General features: G+C 41.4%; 1 protein-coding gene across 2 annotated transcripts in view; it reads right to left on the reverse strand.

Moving 5' to 3' along the window:
- The window catches only part of LOC138764138 (monoacylglycerol lipase abhd6-A-like), an 87381-nt gene that overhangs the window by 57383 nt on the left and 9884 nt on the right, over positions 1–20114 (reverse strand). The window contains exon 1 of one of the 2 annotated variants that reach the window (XM_069939595.1): positions 11320–11811. The exons of the other annotated variant lie outside the window; for it this stretch is intronic. The gene's annotated coding sequence lies outside the window, so the exon portion shown is untranslated. Of the gene's footprint in view, positions 1–11319; positions 11812–20114 lie in introns of those variants that run through there. 2 annotated transcript variants of the gene reach the window in all.

Below are 20114 nucleotides of genomic sequence, written 5' to 3' on the forward strand. Positions count from 1 at the left end.
GCAAGCGCTGAAGGCCGTGGCGACCGGGAGAAGTGCGCTCGCGCTGTGGAAGGGCCGTCCGGTGCCAGTCGCACGGGGCTCGTGCTGCCCGGGGGCCGTGCGCAGCCTGCCATGCCCGTCACGCCGACAGGAAATCACAGGCGTTCTCCAATCCGCCGCACCGCTCGACAGGTGGGAGAAGTGACTGGTTGTGCGGGGAGCCTTCCAACTGGCTTGCCGGCTGATGACATCGACAGACTTCTCGTGTTACAATTTCTCGTGTTACAATGGGAAGGATGTGCAATGAAGGGGGAGGATGGTGGGGGTGACATTACCAAAAAACAGCATCGGCTCTCGCTGCAGGGCGGGCCACCTCTAATACATTTTTGAAATGATCTTGCAGGCCAAATATAATTATATCCGCGGGCCAGAGTTTGACATGTGTGGACTATATCATACATTAATAGTATTAGACTTCTTTACATAAATCTTTCCAAACCTGTTGATTTATTATTATATCTAAATCTTGTTCCCACCTTTCTTTTGAATTGAACAAACCTAGTTTAGGTGTTTGTTCTTGTAACAAGATAATATGCTATTGAGATTTTAAAAATTAATAATTCCATCCACTATAATTTGCTCCAAATTTGTAAGATTCTTTAAAGTCATGTCAGATCCTAATTTCTCCCTTAGATAAGCTCTCAAATGAAAATAATAAAATAACACATTAAAAGGAATACCATATTTAATTCTTAATTTATCAAAGGACATCAATCTGTCTTTGTCATAACAATCTCCCAATTTAAAAATTCCTTTATTATTCCAAATATTTTAAAAGGGATCATCTTTCAAAAAGACGAATAGAGGATTAATTCATGGGTTTTTTTAGAGAATACCCATCAATTTCTAATTCAACTTTATTCCAAATAGTAAGTGTTTTAATATCAGGGCATCTTTATCCATTGTTATTAATTTCTGTTCCCATTTATAGATAAATTCCTCTAGTACATTTTCTCCAATTTTATATAATTCAATTCCAACCCAAGATGGTTTAGTTTTTACAAACAAAAAAAAACTAAAAATCTTAGTTGTGCTGCCTTATAATAATTCTTAAAATTAGGAAGTTGTAATCCTCCTAATTCATATTTCCATGTTAATTTCTCCAAAGACTTCCTTATCATTTTTCCTTTCCAAAGAAATTTCCTAAATAGTTTATTTAAATCTTGAAAAATCTTTTTGAGGTATAGAGATAGGTAGAGTTTAAAATAAAAACTGAATTATTGGAAAAATATTCATTTTAATACAATTAATTCTTCCAATTAACGAAAGGTATATATTCAACACAAACTGAAGGGATGGGGAAGAGTGCCAATAAGACTTGAGCAATGGTAGATGAGCACCAGCATGGCCCACAAAAGAAAAGCAGGTTGTTGACATGGACCAAATCGAAAAGGGAGAGAGGAACTCCATCGTGAACTGTAGGTGCAAATAAAGATTACTTCTCTGCCAAATAAAGATTACTTCTCTGCATGAGATAGGGAGAAGAGAATTTACTCTGTGATACGGTTACTGGAATACAGGGCACCAGGCGACACTAATGTTTGCTTTATGACAGGCAGAGGGCAATTTTGTGTGATAATATGTGTTCTGTACGTTTACATTACAACAAAGGAACACTGAATACATGAACAGTTTTTAAAAATAAAATCACACAACAAACACAACCTCTCATAACACTCAATTTTTCTCTATCATGAAGGTTTTGAACTGACGTGCAGTAATATTTTATATTAATTTCTGGGATCTGCATGTCAAGGCCAGCATTTATAGCCCTAATTTCATTGCAATGAATGAGGAAAAGTTAGTGTTTTAATAGTTTTTCCTTTGAACACGGGTATGCTGACATACTTAGAACCGTTACCATGACGAGTTTGTGAAGCAGTATGTCAAGTTTATTGTCATCTGATTGTACAAGTACAACCTGACGAAACAGCATTCTCCAGTCCTCAGTGCAAAAACATGCAGACACACAACCAGACATAACACGCATACTTACAAATAATACATATGCAGGACTAGTACTACATCTATAAATAAATAAAGATAGATATTGTTTTATACAAATGAGAGTCTCAGAGGTTAGTGTGAACTGTTCCTTTGGTCATTCAACATTTTAACTGCCTGTGGGAAGAAGCTGTTCCTCAGCCTGGTGGTGCTAGCTCTGATACTCCTGGATCTCTGTTTGAAAACCACTGTTTTAATCATACCTAATTGGCTTGTTTTCTCAAGCAAATATTTCAGTAAAAATTGGGTGTAGAGCAGTGATTCTCAACCTTCCCTCCCCCTCACATACCACCTTAAGCAATCCCTAACTAATCACAGAGCACTGATGGCATAGGGATTATTTAAAGTGGTATGTGAGTGGAAAAAAAAAGTTGAGAACCACTGATGTACAATGTTTGTATCAATGTTTCCTGATTATTAAGGACAGATACTTTCTTAACGTAAACCCAATATCTAACATCCTTACTGTGTATGTGATGAACAATCTACTTATCAAGAATGTATAATGCCATTGGATTAGTTCTTCAGCTCATACCTACTGAAGAGTGAAGTTGCATTGTGTTGGTGAATAATAATTGAAATAACACCAGTTCAGATTTCCTTCAATTGGTTTATAACTGAATGCAGCAATATTTCTGATGTGATGAATTTAGTGAAAATTTAAGAACAAGGATAAGGCAGGGAACTACAGGCTAGTGACCCTGGCGTCTATAGTAGGAACGTTGCTGTAGAGCAGAGGTTTTTGAACTTTTTCTTTCCACTCACATACCACTTTAAATAATCCCTCAGCCAAGAGGTGCTCTGAGATTAGTAAGGGATTACTTAAGGTGTTAAGTGAGTGGAAAGAAAATGTTTGAAAACTACTGTTTTAATCGTACCTAATTGACACTTTATATGCACGGTTTCATAACTCCAAAGGAAATGGGCCACTGACAATTTTTCTCAAGCATAAATTTCAGAAACAATTGGGTCCAGAGCAGTGATTCTCAACCTTCCCTTCCCCACTCACATACCACCTTAAGTAATCCCTTGCTAATCACAGAGCACTAATGGCATAGGGATTACTTAAAGTGATATGTAAGTGGAAAGAAAAAGGTTGAAAGCCATTGCTGTAGAGCATCTACCAGCATTTGGATAGGCAGTGATTGATTACAGGAAGAGCATGTGAATTATAGCACACAAATCATTACTGCACCTTAGTTTACTGCATAGCATCTGTGTACCACCAACAATAATTTGCATTTATTTACCACAGTGAAAATTTCAAAGCACTTCTATGTAGAGTGTATCAGCAATGGTGGTACAATTAATATCAGGGGCAACCAGAATTGGAGAAGTGCAGACATCTTGGATGTTTGTAGGGGAGATAAGGACCAGACAGGACATGGAGGAATTTGAAAATGGATAATAATTTACAGGTTAATGTGCCCTCAACTGAAGGCAATGTATGATTGCCTGAATAGAAACACAACATAGAGCACGTTAAAACATGGGCAACGATATTTACTTTTGAATTCTGTCTTCCCTGTTTAGGGAATATAGAACAAGAAAGTCTACATTGGGGAAGTCTAGAATAGAGCTAATAAATGCAAAGATGAGGGTTTAAACAAAAGAATTCTGAGGAAGGAAAGGAGCCAGGCACTATTACAGAGGTGGAAATGGTCTTAATGAGGAGTGAAACAATAAAGTCTGCAAGCACAGTAATTGTAGTAAAACACAATGCTGGAGAAACTCAGCAGGTCACACGGTGTACTTTATATAGCCAAGAATGTTTTGGGCCTGAGCCCTTTATCAAGGTATGAGTAAAATGTAGGCAGGCCTCTGAATAAAAAGGCAGGTGTGGAGGGACAGGGAGAGGAGGTAATAGGGTGGATAAGGGAGGGAGGGCATGAGAAAATGGGGAGTGGGGGAAGGATAGCTCTCTGGATGGAGAGGGAAGGGGGTGGAAAGCTGGATGAAAGGATACAGGATAGGGAAGGAAGAGAGAACAGGAAGTGGAGGTTGATGTGAATGCCATCTGGTCAGATGCCCCGACAGATTATCAGGTATGGCTCCTCCAATTTACGGGTAGTCTTGGTTTGACAGTCCACGTCTTCAGTGGTGGGTGGAGAATTATGGTGGAAGAAGTAGGCATGGAGAGTGGATGCAAACTGGGAGATTGTGTCGCTGAACACCTATGCTCTGTCCATATCAATGACGGGGATCTCCCAGTGGCCCCAATGATTTCAATTCTGCACCCCACCCCCGTGTTTCTCCATGGCCCTCGTGCACTGTCAAACCAAGACATTTGGAGGATCTACCATATGAGAAAAACGTACAATGTCTTTTCACATAATGTTCCCAAAAAACAACCTGTGGGTGAAGATTGAAGAATGGCGAGGGGAGGGGTGTGCAGAGCCAACAGTTTAGGTGTGAGATGCCACTGAAGGAAATCCTCTGGATAGTTGAGGATGGAATGGCCTCACCCAAACTGACTGATGGTGAGGTGTTGGACACAAAGATGCAGGGAGGTTGATAAAAATGTGCAGTTTATGTTTGTCAGTCACGTAGGATGCTTGTGGCCTCGATGACATTTTGGTAATGTCGCAAGGTCAAAATGTGATCATGAACATTCACCAAAGAAATCTCAAAGATTCATTTGAGAAGCTAAATACAGATTAAAGAGGAAACACTGATTAAAGATGGGAAGTAGTTAGAAAAGTTGAGAATTTGTAGATTTGAAAGAAGAGGGAGAAGCAAACTGTTAAAAATATCAGTGAGCATGATCACCAGGAAAGGAATTTTTAATTGCCAGTTTAAAATATAGGACAGTACAGCACAGGCTCTTCAGTACACAACAGTGGCAGCACTCGAGTTGGTGCGGTAACTTATGATGTCACCAACCCCCCTCCCCCACCTCACCCCTCCATGGACCTCCTCCCATACCAGACCATACAGAATCCTTAGTAATGTTTTTTGGACTAAAGTAACTCTTATATTGTAATTCCCGTATATCACTGAATGTATTGGCAATAGTAGTGAGATAAACAACTAGCAAAATTAAAATTACACCTGTAAATTACAATATCACATGCTTAGCCTAAATGTATTAACATTTACATAGTTTCATGTGGTTCAGTTAAAAAAAAAAGGGCGGCACGGTTGGTGTGCTGGTTTGCACAACCCCTTTATAGCGCCAGCGATTGGGACCGGACTTGGGTTCAAATCCCGTGCTGTCTGTAAGGAGATTGGACATTCTCCTCGTGTCTGTGTGGGTTTTCTCCGGGGTCTCCAATTTCCTCCCACCCCAAAACATACCAGGGTGTAGGTATACAAGGCTGCACGGACTCGTGGGCTGAAATAGCCTGTTACAGCGCTACATGTCCACTTTCAAAAAACGTTAAAATTAAATAAAAAATTAAAGCAAATACTAATTACCACAATATTGTAGCTAAAACACCAGAAAAATTAGCAAAAGATGCAATTATAAAAACACCAGCAGAAATGAGAACAAGTGCTTGTGGTGCGTGCAGATGAACCATGTGATTCGAAGCATTGTTGTAATTGTTGTAATGACAGCTCTGACCGGAGTGCATTAGAAGGTTCAAAAAGTAAATTAGCGTCAAGTTTTAGCCTTGTAGGTATATTGATACATGTTAAGCTGGGCTTACAAAAAAATGTTTTTGCTGTTATAACTAACAACAGGAATATTTTTTATTAAAAAATAATAAATTTCTGCTGAAACACTGCACAAAAACTTTATAGATAATCATTTTGGTGTCACCCTCCCTCTGATGGTGTCACCTGGTGCGGTACGCACCCCCCTAGTGATGCCAGTGGTACACAATGTCTGCACCAAGCATGACATGTTAAACTAAATTTCAGCTGCTTGCACCTGATATACATCTCTGCATCCATCTAACAGCCTCTTAAACACTCCTAATGTATCTGCTTCCACAACTACCCCAGGAAATCTGTTCTATGCACCTACCGGTAAGAAACTTGCCTCGCACATCTCCTTTACACTTTCTCCCTCTCACCTTGAACACGTTCTGTCTGTTTACCCAATCAATGCCTCTCAAAAGTTCACCCTCCAAGAGAAAGTTTGTCCAAAATGTAAGTTTAACAGGAATTAGGTTCAGAGACCAGAATGTGGGTCTGATTGGCAGTTCAGAGAACTAGGGCACAGGACAGAGAGTGTTCTAGAGCAAATCTAGCTTAGTGAGGAAGTGGAATCAAGTTGTGAGGATAGTGTCAACCTTAGTAGCATGAAAGTCTTTGAGTAAGAGAACACGTGCAGAGGATGTAAGTCAAGGTAGCAATTGGAAACAAAAAGCTCCAGAGAGGGTAGAGGGCAGGGACATGATGTTTAAGGGGAGGGGGAATGTTAGAGATGGGAGAAAGGGTCATCGGTGGTGGTGAGGAGAGGGGGTGGTTAAAGTCCATGAAAACCTTGTGCCTGGCGGTCAATTTGGGAAGGGTGGAAAGGGATTTGGGTTTGTGAAGCCAAGCAGAAGTAATTTTTGAGGGCAGGATAAACCGAGAATACTAGGCAGTGAAAAAGAGAACCAGACACGATTACCTGAGAATGGGTGGGGGGGGGGGGGGGTGATGTGTCAGGGAGTCACACATGGTTAAAAAGTGATACAAGATTATGGGGGTGGGGGGTGGGGAGATACGCATTGTTAAAAAGTGATACAAGATTCTGGGGGTGGCGGAGACACACATTGTTAAAAAGTGATACAAGTTCAAGGGGTGGGGGGAGACACACATTGTTAAAAAGTGATACAAGATTCTAGGGGTGGGGGGGTGGGGAGATACATATTGTTAAAAAGTGATGCAAGATTCTGGGGGAGGGGGAGACACACATTGTTCAAAAGTGATACAAGATTCTGGGGGTTGGAGGGGGAGACACATTGTTCAAAGGTGATACAAGATTCTGGGGGTGGGGGGGGAGACACAGATTATTAAAAAGTGATACAAGATTCTGGGGATGGGGAGACACATTGTTCAAAAGTGATACAAGATTCTGGGGGTGGGGGGAGATACACATTGTTCAAAAGTGATACAAGATTCTGGGGATGGGGGGAGACACACATTGTTCAAAGGTGATACAAGATTCTGGGGGTGGGGGGGAGACACACATTGTTCAAAGGTGATACAAGATTCTGGGAGTGGGGGGAGACACACATTGTTCAAAGGTGATACAAGATTCTGGGGGTGGGGGGAGACACACATTGTTAAAAAGTGATACAAGATTCTGGGGGTGGGGGGGTGGGGAGATACATATTGTTAAAAAGTGATGCAAGATTCTGGGGGAGGGGGAAAAACACTGTTCAAAAGTGATACAAGATTCTGGGGGTGGGTGTAGACACACATTGTTGAAAGGTGATACAAGATTCTGGGGGTGGGGGGAGACACATTGTTCAAAAGTGATACAAGATTCTGGCAATGGGGGGAGACACACATTGTTCAAAGGTGATACAAGATTCTGGGGATGGGGAGACACACATTGTTCAAAGGTGATACAAGATACTGGGGATGGGGGGGAGACACACATTATTAAAAAGTGATACAAGATTCTGGGGATGGGGGGAGATACACATTGTTCAAAGGTGATACAAGATTCTGGGGGTGGGGGGGGAGACACACATTGTTCAAAGGTGATACAAGATTCTGGGGGTGGGGGGAGTCACATTGTTCAAAAGTTATACAAGATTCTGGGGGTGGGGGGAGACACACATTGTTGAAAAGTTATACAAGATTCTGGGGGTGGGGGGAGACACACATTGTTGAAAAGTGATACAAGATTCTGGGGGTGGGGGGGAGACACATTGTTGAAAAGTGATACAATATTCTGGGGGTAGGAGGGGGAGACACACGTTGTTCAAAGGTGATACAAGATTCTGGGGGTGCGGGGGGAGACACACATTGTTCAAAGGTGATACAAGATTCTGGGGGTCGGGGGAGACACATTGTTCAAAAGTGGTACAAGATTCTGGGGGTGAGGGGAGACACATTGTTCAAAGGTGATACAAGATTCTGGGTGTAGGGGGAGACACATTGTTCAAAAGTGATACAAGATTCTGGTGGTGGGAGGGGGAGGCACACATTGTTCAAAGGTGATACAAGATTCTGGGGATGAGGGGAGACACACATTGTTCAAAGGTGATACAAGATTTTGGGGGTGGAGGGGAGACACACATTGTTCAAAGGTGATACAAGATTCTGGGGGTGGGGGGAGACACACATTGTTCAAAGGTGATACAAGATTCTGGGGGTGGGGGTAGACACATTGTTCAAAAGTGAGACAAGATTCTGGGGGTGGGAGGGGGAGGCACACATAGTTCAAAGGTGATTCAGATTCTGGGGGTGGGGCAAGACACATTGTTCAAAGGTGATACAAGATTCTGGGGGTGGGGGGAGACACACATTGTTCAAAGGTGATACAAGATTCTGGGGGTGGTGGTAGACACATTGTTCAAAGGTGATACAAGATTCTGGGGGTGTGGGGAGACACATATTGTTCAAAGGTGATACAAGATTCTGGGGGTGGGGGGAGATACACATTGTTGAAAAGTGATACAAGATTCTGGGGATGGGGGAGACACACATTGTTCAAAGGTGATACAAGATTCTGGGGGTGGGGGGAGACACACATTGTTCAAAGGTGATACAAGATTCTGGGGGTGGGGGGAGACACATTGTTCAAAAGTGATACACGATTCTGGGGGTGGGAGGGTGAGGCACACATTGTTCAAAGGTGATACAAGATTCTGGGGGTGGGGGGAGACACACATTGTTGAAAAGTGATACAAGATTCTGGGGATGGGGGAGACACACATTGTTCAAAGGTGATACAAGATTCTGGCAATGGGGGGGAGACACACATTGTTCAAAGGTGATACAAGATTCTGGGGGTGGGGGGAGACACACATTGTTCAAAGGTGATACAAGATTCTGGGGGTGGGGGGAGACACACATTGTTCAAAGGTGATACAAGATTCTGGGGGTGGGGGGAGATACACATTGTTGAAAAGTGATACAAGATTCTGGGGATGGGGGAGACACACATTGTTCAAAGGTGATACAAGATTCTGGGGGTGGGGGGAGGCACACATTGTTCAAAGGTGATACAAGATTCTGGGGATGGGGGGAGACACACATTGTTGAAAAGTGATACAAGATTCTGGGGATGGGGAGACACACATTGTTCAAAGGTGATACAAGATTCTGGGGGTGGGGGGAGACACACATTGTTCAAAGGTGATACAAGATTCTGGGGATGGGGGGAGATACACATTGTTCAAAGGTGATACAAGATTCTGGGGGTGGGGGGAGACACATATTGTTCAAAGGTGATACAAGATTCTGGGGGTGGGGGGAGACACACATTGTTCAAAGGTGATACAAGATTCTGGGAGTGGGGGGAGACACACATTGTTCAAAGGTGATACAAGATTCTGGGGGTGGGGGGAGACACACATTGTTGAAAAGTGATACAAGATTCTGGGGATGGGGGAGACACACATTGTTCAAAGGTGATACAAGATTCTGGGGGTGTGGGGAGACACATATTGTTCAAAGGTGATACAAGATTCTGGGGGTGGGGGGAGACACACATTGTTGAAAAGTGATACAAGATTCTGGGGATGGGGGAGACACACATTGTTTAAAGGTGATACAAGATTCTGGGAGTGGGGGGAGACACACATTGTTCAAAGGTGATACAAGATTCTGGGGGTGTGGGGAGACACATATTGTTCAAAGGTGATACAAGATTCTGGGGGTGGGGGGAGACACACATTGTTGAAAAGTGATACAAGATTCTGGGGATGGGGGAGACACACATTGTTCAAAGGTGATACAAGATTCTGGGAGTGGGGGGAGACACACATTGTTCAAAGGTGATACAAGATTCTGGGGATGGGGGAGACACACATTGTTCAAAGGTGATACAAGATTCTGGGGGTGTGGGGAGACACATATTGTTCAAAGGTGATACAAGATTCTGGGGGTGGGGGGAGACACACATTGTTGAAAAGTGATACAAGATTCTGGGGATGGGGGAGACACACATTGTTCAAAGGTGATACAAGATTCTGGGAGTGGGGGGAGACACACATTGTTCAAAGGTGATACAAGATTCTGGGGGTGGGGGGGAGACACACATTGTTGAAAAGTGATACAAGATTCTGGGGATGGGGGAGACACACATTGTTCAAAGGTGATACAAGATTCTGGGGGTGTGGGGAGACACATATTGTTCAAAGGTGATACAAGATTCTGGGGGTGGGGGGAGACACACATTGTTCAAAGGTGATACAAGATTCTGGGAGTGGGGGGAGACACACATTGTTCAAAGGTGATACAAGATTCTGGGGGTGGGGGGAGACACACATTGTTGAAAAGTGATACAAGATTCTGGGGATGGGGAGACACACATTGTTCAAAGGTGATACAAGATTCTGGGGGTGTGGGGAGACACATATTGTTCAAAGGTGATACAAGATTCTGGGGGTGGGGGGAGACACACATTGTTCAAAGGTGATACAAGATTCTGGGAGTGGGGGGAGACACACATTGTTCAAAGGTGATACAAGATTCTGGGAGTGGGGGGAGACACACATTGTTCAAAGGTGATACAAGATTCTGGGGGTGTGGGGAGACACATATTGTTCAAAGGTGATACAAGATTCTGGGAGTGGGGGGAGACACACATTGTTCAAAGGTGATACAAGATTCTGGGAGTGGGGGGAGACACACATTGTTGAAAAGTGATACAAGATTCTCCGGACCCTGCTCCAAATATCCGTAGCTGCAGAGTATCTGCGGAATTTGCTGCTCGTTCTCCCAAGGACCTAAACGGATACGTTGGTGGGTGTCGGAGGCTGGATACGTTGGTAAACTGCAGGCATTGATCTGCTCGAAACGCAATGTCGCGATGCAAATAGAAGAAAGACAAATAGGACTCGACAATAATTTTTCTCGAATCCAGGGGGCAGGTGGATCAGGGCGAAGTCCTCGTTGGTCGAGTCGATTTGCAACACCCTGCCTGACCAATGACCCACAAACCGGGCAAGCGCTGGGATGAGCCCAAGGTGCAGACAGCACGGAGCTGAGAGCGCTGTCAACACGGGGGGAAACGGCGGGAGGGGAAGGGTGAGAAGGGGCTCTGTCGCAACCTGTGCCGACGCTGCGGGGAGATGTAAACCCGCGCCGTTCCGGTGCAGCTTGGAAACGGTTAATATGCGATGCCGCAACGTTTCAAGGCGCCGGTGTTGGAAGGACACTCACCGTTGCGGTGAGGGCAGCGATGCTGGGCGCTGCCACGGCGCGAACCCTTCTCCGGCAGATGGGTCACTGCAGCGGACCCGGCTCCAAAGTCAACCCCGCCAAACTCCTCCCGTCGGCAAATCTCTTGCGATCCAATTTCCAAAACCACTTCCGGGGCGCGGACGAGGGGGGTTCGGGCCGGCGATCGCTGACAGCGCACGGGGGTCGGTGGCTTGGATGCGGCGCCGGGCTCCCCGCCGAGTCCCGGCCAGCCAGTCAGCCTCGGGCTTCCCGCCAACTTTCTCACCGGCGCACTTCGCCAACCCGCTTTAATCCAGGAACGTTTTCATCTATTTTTAAAGCGAAACGCGATTAATGCGCTTCACGTCGACGTGTTACTTTCAATTATTTCTGCGCCGTCTTCATTTTGAAAGCCACCCTCCTGCAGGATCTGCGCGCCTTCACTGGGCTGGCTTTTATACAGCGCTTGAAAGCCGGGTATTACCCGCCTTTTGAGCGCTGTGTGAACGCCGAAGGCGGATTGGCGGGGTCTAAACTGAGCCAGCTCCAAACCACCAAGGTCGATAATATTAGAGGTGGAGCGTATTGGTGCTTGCTTGTGCTACCCCCGCCCTCTTATGCTCCGGGAAGCAGGCTTGCTTTGTAAAAGGACTCACAGTCACGGACCTGGCTTTTCTTCAGTGTGAACAGGCAAGCTGCCTTCCAGAGACAGGGCCTGTCTCTGGCAATAACGCAGCTCTCAGTGCAAAACAGGCTCCAGGATGCGAAGTACCAGAACTGCTTTCAATACCTTTCGCCACTTCGAGGTGCAAAGGGATATTGGGTTTGGGATGTCCAATTTCCATTTGGGCAAATTACCCCGCTACTTCACTGTTTAAAGGCACTGTCCCAAGGGCAAGCTGGAATGCACTATGAAAGTAACATCAAACCTAGACCTTTGTCAACATGATGTTAAATAAATTAACTTGAAAACTCTTTAAAATGAAGTCTATCAAACACAGTAGATCATTCATCTGGCCAAACTTTTTAGATAATTCAATACCACCATGAGTAAAATAAAAACACAATGCTGGACAAACTCATCAGTTCAAACAGTGCACTTTATAAAGCAAAGATAAAGATACACAACGGCCATTTTGGACTTGAGGCAGGGTTCAAGCCCAAAACAATGGCTATGTATTTTTACCTTTGCTTTCTAAAGGACACTGTTTGACCATCTGAATTTCTTCAGCATTGTGTTGTTACTTCAACCACAGCATCTACAGACTTCCATGTTTTACTTCTTAGCACCAAAGTTGACAACCAAATTAAAGCTTCAAGACATTGAGAAATGTTGTTCTGTGGAATACAGAAAGGTGAATTCTGTTAGATGCGTGATGGATTCAACGTTGGGCCTCAAAACTGGTGGTTACATACTTGTTTCAAGTGAAGAGAGGAAATTCATGCGGGGTTGTCACGTGATGCCACAAGGAACACCACGCGAACTACCGATACATGACGGATTTACTGAAAAGGTGTTTATTAAGCAAAGTTAAAGTTATGAAAACTATTTTAAAGTTAAAGCACTCAGCAGAAGGAAAAAAAATGTCACCAAAGAAAAAGTTGCAAAAACTACACGAAAAGAAAAATAGGAAGACAGAAAGGAAAGAGAACTCAGGCCTACCTTGTCATCGAAGCAGGCCACTGAAGTTGGATCTGGATCCACTGGTAAGGGCCCAACTGAAGGACCCTCCTCCGGAGCCTTCTTTGCGGCACCCCACAAAGATGGTGCCACTGGAAAACCTAAGACTGCATCGCACATGTGTGAGAAGTCGGGCATATGCGTTGGAGAGAAAATAAATTTGGAAAAAACCCTCGTCTTTTAAAGAGCCGCTCTGACGTCTCCACTACTGAACAGGAGGAGGCACTTCTCCTGTGGAAGAAGACTTAGAGGATTATGAAAGCAAAGAAAAAATGACGTTCAGAAGAAGAAAGCTCAAAAGGCAAGAAAAAGACTTTCAAAAAGAAAATGGAAAAACTGGTTAAAATTGATAGACTTTCTGATGCATTGGAGACTAATTTTAAACTTGACTGTAGACTTGAAGCAAGTTAGAACAGATATGACTGATAAATTATGTTTCACAAAGAGTTGATGAAGTGGAAGAGAAAATTCAAGATGTGCGTGAAGAAGTACAACCTATTGAAGAAAGATCAAATGTAAATTAAGATTCAATCTTTGATTTCTATGAATGAAAAATTGCTTGAGAAAGTTGATATTTTGGAAAATTACAGCAGAAGGAATAATCTTAAAATTGTGGGGATGTCTGAAGATAAAGAAGGTCAAGATGTGATCCGATTTTTTCAAGAATAGGTACCAAAGGTAGTTGCGGAAGAACATTTTGAGGACAAGATTTTAATTGAGAGAGCTCATAGAGCTCTAAGACCAAAGCTGGGTCCTAATAAGTGACCTTGATCTATCCTGATTAGATTTTTAAACTACCAGGATAGGGAGGATACTTGGTTTAGGGATGAGAAGAGCTAGAGAAAATGGACCTTTAAATCATGAAGGGGATAAGATTTTTTAAATCCAGATTTGAGTCAAACTCTATTAAAGAAGAGAGTTTAACCTGGATAAGAAGGTTTTATATGATAAAGGTTATAGATTTGTTCTCCACTATCCAGCTACTTTGAAAGTATTTTTGCCAGATCAGCAGAATATGTTTTTTTACAAGTCATGTACAGGCTGAAGAGTATGCGAATGGCTTGTCTAAAATTCAAGTAACAATAAATGATGATTTGCTTAAATAAACCATGTATAAAAAAGGGGCTGTCGCTCCCCCTTTTTTTCTTCTCCTTGATGGATGAAGAAAATCTGTATGGGGAAGTATTATTGTTTTTATAGAAAAGTTCCCACCCTCCCCCCCCCCCCAGGATGGGGAGATGTGTTTGTTGATTTTTGATGGTGACATGTGTTTGTATGGTTTGACCACGAGCCGTAAAATGGAGGATGGTAATATTTGTATCTCTAGCATTTTGGAGGGGCAGGGGGGTTTGTTTCATTTCTTTCTTTTTTCATAATACCTATAAATACTGTTTATTTTGAGTAATTTTGTTGTTTTTGGATTGCAGACATTGACATTCAAGACCAAATTAATTTGTGGGAATCCTTCCTGGATAGGAGTGATTGAAAGGATTTTTTAAAATGTATAATGAAAATGAATAAACCATTTAAGATTTTGAGTTTTAATATTAACAGGATTAACAAGACCATAAAATGAAATCAAATTTTATCTTATATTTAAAAAAAACTGGGAGTAGATATTGCTTTTTTACAAGAGACTCCTTTAACTGAAAAAGAACACTTAAAATTAAAAAGAGATTGGGAAGGCCAGTTATTTTTTTTCTACATTTAGATCTAAAGCCAGAGGAGAACCAATTTTAATAAGAAAAATTTACCAGTTAAAATTCAAAACGTAACTAAAGATCCAGCAGGTAGATATGTAATGTTAAATTGTCAAATATTTTCTGAGGAGTGGACTTTGTTAAATATATATGCACCAAATACAGATGATCAGAAATTTTACAAGATACTTTTTAGCAGATGTTCATGAAAATGTTTTAGTTGGTGGAGATTTTAATTTTTGTTTGGAATCTTTGTTGGATAAATCTTCGAGAACTATAGTTAAATCAAAAGTGGCTAAAACATTGTTATCTTTAATGAAAGATTTGAATTTAATTGATGTTTAGAGAAGGATACATCCTAAGGATAAGGATTATTGTTTTTATTCTAGTGGATTTAATACATATTCTACAAATGATTTCTTTTTGCTTTCAGCTGAAAATCAGTCAAGAGTTTTAAACGTTGATCATAAAACAAGAATACTATCTGATCATTCTCCATTGTTGATTGAATTGGAATTTTCTGAGAAACAACATTCAATATATAGATAGAGATTAAATTCTTTATTATTGAGAAGGGTATATTTTTGTCTTTTTATAATACAACATATAGAATTGTTTTGTGATATTTATTTACATTCAATAGAAGATATGTTTATTATTTGAGATATGGTAAAAGCTTATTTAAGAGGACAAATTATAAATTATGCTTCAAAACAATATTGGAAAAAAATTCAAAAATCATCTTTGGAGAATAAATATAGGTTTAACTAATAAGAAATTAAAATATAATACAATGTTAACAGAAAACAGAGAAAATGATATTACAGTCTAAGCAGAAATATGAATTAGGAGAATGATCTCAAAGTTTTAGCTTAGCAATTAAAAGCGGAACAATCCTCTAGAACAGGGGTGTCAAACTCATATTCATGGAGGGCCAAAATTAAAAACTTGGACTAAGTCGAGGGCCGAACTAAATATTTATTGAAAATTTTCAACAACATCGGCATGTTTTCTCTTCTTTCAACATATGTAATGTTAAACTTTTTCTTATTAAAATAAATGTTTAATAATAGTTTTGGATAAACTCTTTCCAGAAGCATTAACAAATGAGAAATAAAATAGTCAATAAATAATATTTCTCTTTGAGGATTTGTCAAATGTTGCTAGTGTGCTGTCGAATAGTAAAATCTGAGGGCTATTGAGAATATGGGAGAATAACATGATTATGGGTGACTGATTGTGGGCATGAACTCTAGCAGGGTTATTTGCCATGCCCTTTTTCCATTGGTACAGATATCCTTTGATTTACACACTTTTCAAGTTTTATGCCTAATGAGCTTGTATCCAGGTGCAGGACCATTTTTAACCAGGAATATATTTATCACTGTGACATGAAACTATTGGAAGATCATTTTATCCTGAGATTAAAGTTCATAATACTTACTCAGGCCTGTGTGCGGGAGGGTGGGATTTGCGGCGATCGGGTTGGACAACGACAGTGCGGGGGCATCGGCTCTCGCTGCAGGGCGGCATCTCGGCGGATCAGCGGCCCCATCACTGTGAGTCGCGGGTCGGCCTGCGATAGGGAGGGGGAGTGGGCAACAATCCTGACGAGGTCAGGCCCCCCCTGAGTTTCTGCCGGACCCCCTTTGACCTGCTGAGTTTCTCCCGGACCCACCTTGACCTGCTGAGTTTCTGCCGGACCCCCCTTGACCTGCTGAGTTTCTCCCGGACCCCCCTTGACCTGCTGAGTTTCTCCCGGACCTCCCTTGACCTGCTGAGTTTCTCCCAGACCCCCCTTGACCTGCTGAGTTTCTCCCGGACCCCCTCCCCTTGACCTTCTGAGTTTATCCTGGACCCCTCCCCCTTGACCTGCTGAGTTTCTCTCGGACCCCCCTTTGACCTGCTGAGTTTCTCCCGGATCCCCCTTTGACCTGCTGAGTTTCTCCCGGACCCCCTTTGACCTGCTGAGTTTCTCCCTTCTGGTGTTTTTATGAGAACCACAGACTTTTGCTCATACATTGATGAGGGGGATCAAGGGCCAAACATTGTCAGGTACCTCTCTGCTGGATAAAGGATACGGTTTAACCCGCTGAGTTTCTCCAGTGTTGGGTTTTCACGAGGTAGAGTCAAATTGCCAAAGGGCCTATTTCTGATCTGTAATGTTCTACGGACCCTGCTCTTCTTTCCGTGCTGGTGTCCCAGGACCTTTCCAGGGCAGTCTCCGCGCTCAGGACCGCGCTGGGATCCCAGTCAACGGTGGAGGAGCAGGTGAGCGCGGCTAATCCCGATCCAGCCCACGCCACTCCCGAGATTGGCGGGGGGGGGGTTCCACCCTACCTGCCTGACCAGCCTCGCTCTCCACGTGTACTCCAGGCACCTGCCGCTGGTCCGGTGGGAAGGCGCAGGGCGGCTGGCGGCCGGCGCCCACATCGCCCGGCGGGGAGCCCCAATCTTCCCTCCGGAGTCCCGACTCCATCTGCAGCTCCAAGAAACGCTGTGCCACTGGGGTTCCGGGTGCTGGGAAGCGGCCTTGGCTTCCCCTGACACCGGCCAGGCCGTGCTGCGGTGGGGGGGGGGTGGGCGGGGGGACACGACAGCGTGTTTATAAAACCATCCACCACTACTTTTCAAGGACCAGGATTTTTCTCTCTCTCTCTCTCACCCTGGGACACAGCAGTTACTGTGCATGCGCTATACTGGCGCGGCGGCCAGCTGGCCACCTCTAATACATTTTTGATATGATCTTGCGGGCCAAATATAATTATATCGCAGAGTTTGACATGTGTGGTCTAGAACAATTAATGCAATACAGCAGAGTAACAGTGAAGTGATGTTTAAACCACAAAAGATAAATGATATATTTAAGGAATTTATGAAAAGTTTTATGCATCTGAATTGTTATGTGATGAGGAGCCTATAAGATGAATATCTGTCACAAATGGTATTACCTCAATTAACTGAAGTAGGTAAAGATGGTTTAGATAGTCCTTTTATTGAACAAGAGGTTTATGATTCACTTAATTGTTTACAAAATAATAAATCTCCAGGAGAAGATGGGTTCCCCATTAAATTTTATAAAGAATGTAAAGACTTATTAATTCCTTTATTTATGAAGGTAATAGAACAAGCTTTCAAACTGCATTATCTTCCAGAAACTTTTTCCATGGTGATAATTACAGTTATTCCTGAAAAAGATAGAGTTCCATTAAAACCAACTTCATATAGACCTATATCATTATTAAATGTTGATTATAAAATTATAGCAAAGGTGTTAGCGAATAGGATTAATGGTCATCTTCTCGAATTAATAAATATGGTTTTGTTAAAAATAGACAAACTTCAGCGAATATAGCAAGGTTATTAGGTATAATTCATTTAGCACAGAAGAAAAATAATTTGAGTACAATAGTGGCTTTAGATGCAGAAAAGGCTTTTGATAGGTTAGAATGAGATTTTTTATTTCAGGTCTTGAGTAAACTTGGCTTTGGTTCAAACTTTATAAATTGGAATAAGGCATTATGTACAAATCCTAAAGCTTATGTAATAACAAATGGATAGATGTCTCAATCTTTTAACTTAACTAGATCAAGTAGATGAGGACACCCTTTATCACAACTTACAGAAATGATTTGAAATGATAGACAGTTGAAAGGGTTTGTAATAAATCAGACTGAACATAAAATTAGTTTATTTGCTGATGATGTATTAGTTTATTCAACTCAACCACAATTATCACTACCAAGACTTTATAGTCAATTGTTAGAGTATGGTAAAGTTTCAAGATGAGTTTGGCCAATTTCCCTAAGCTGCTTGTATCTACCTATTTAAATCTCTTTTAAATGTTTCAAATGTAACTGTTCCCACCTCGACAACTTCCTCTGCCAGCTCATTCCACATGACCCCTATGTAAAGGTGGAAATGCTTCGCATTGAAATTGATATCTGCTTCCTCAGGAGTTTGCGGAGGTGCTAGTGGAGTTGTTCAGGTGAACCAGTAGGGACTTGAAGGGCCGACATGGCCTGTTTCAGTGCTGTAAACAGTTATATGGTTATATGGTTATATAAAATAAACTGGGATAAAAGTGAAGTAATGGACTTGGTACAAGGAGACTTCACAATGTCGAAAAGAAGTTCAATTTAACTAAACAAATAAGATTAAATATTTAGGCATGCGTATTGATAATAATTTAAAAAAATTATATTAACTAAACAATATTCCAATATCTAAGAAGATAGATGAAGATTTTTTTAATGGGTGAATTTTCCGATTATTTAATTGGAAAAGTTAATTGTATTAAAATGAATATTTTTCTAATAATTCAATATTTATTTCAAACTTTGCCTATCCTTATACCTCAAAAATATTTTCAAGGTTTAAATAAACAAGTTAGGAAATTTCTTTGGAAAGAAAAAATGGTAAGAAACTAATTAGAAAAGTTAACATGGAAATATGATTGAGGAGGATTACAACTTACTAATTTTAAGAATAATGTAGGGCAGCACAATTAAGATTTCTTGTTTGTTTGTTTGTAAAAGCTACACCATTTTGGGTAGAAATTGAATTAAATAAAATTGGAGAAACTATATCAGAAGAGTTTAATAATAATGGATAAAGATGCTCCGATATTAGATAATTTGCTTAATATTTGGAAAAAAGTCAAGTTAGAAATTGATGTAAATCTTTTATCATTAAAAACACCATTAATTAATCCATTTTCTCAAAAGATCATCTTTTTTTGAATATTTGGAATAATAAAGGAATTTCAAAATTGGGAGATTGTTACGATAATGATAGATTGATGTAATTTGATCAATTAAAAATTAAATATGATATTCCCTGTGATATGTTATTTTGTAGTTTTCAATTAAGAGCCTATTTAAGAAAGAAATTAGGATCTGATATGATTCTAAAAAAATCTTACAGATTTAGAACAAATTAGTTGATGGAATGACTAAAATATTTATTTCAATAGCATATATGTTGTTACAAGAACAAACACCTAAAATAGTTTTGTTTATCCCAAAAGAAAGATAGATTTGTATAACAATAGGCCAGCAGGTCTGGCAAGATTTATGTAAAAAAGTTATGGCTAATTCTATTAATGTAAAGTATATATTACTCAACTATAATTTTTTACATCAGTTATATATTACACCTTAGAAATTGGGTAGATGGAGATCAAATATATCGGACCAATATTTTAAATGTAGGGTCCTACATCCTATGAGTCTTTTAACTGCCCCAATTGTACCAGAGTCCACCACCATGCCAGCAATGCATTCCAGGTACCCACCATAATCTGTGCAAAAAAAAAACCTTTCTGTACACACTTTAAACAGATGCCCTCTGATATCTGCTTTTGTTGCACTGGGAAAAGGTACTGGCTGTCCACCCTAGCTATGCCATTAATA

The sequence above is a fragment of the Narcine bancroftii genome, chromosome 5 (assembly GCF_036971445.1).
Source record: "Narcine bancroftii isolate sNarBan1 chromosome 5, sNarBan1.hap1, whole genome shotgun sequence".
NCBI lineage: Eukaryota > Metazoa > Chordata > Chondrichthyes > Torpediniformes > Narcinidae > Narcine > Narcine bancroftii.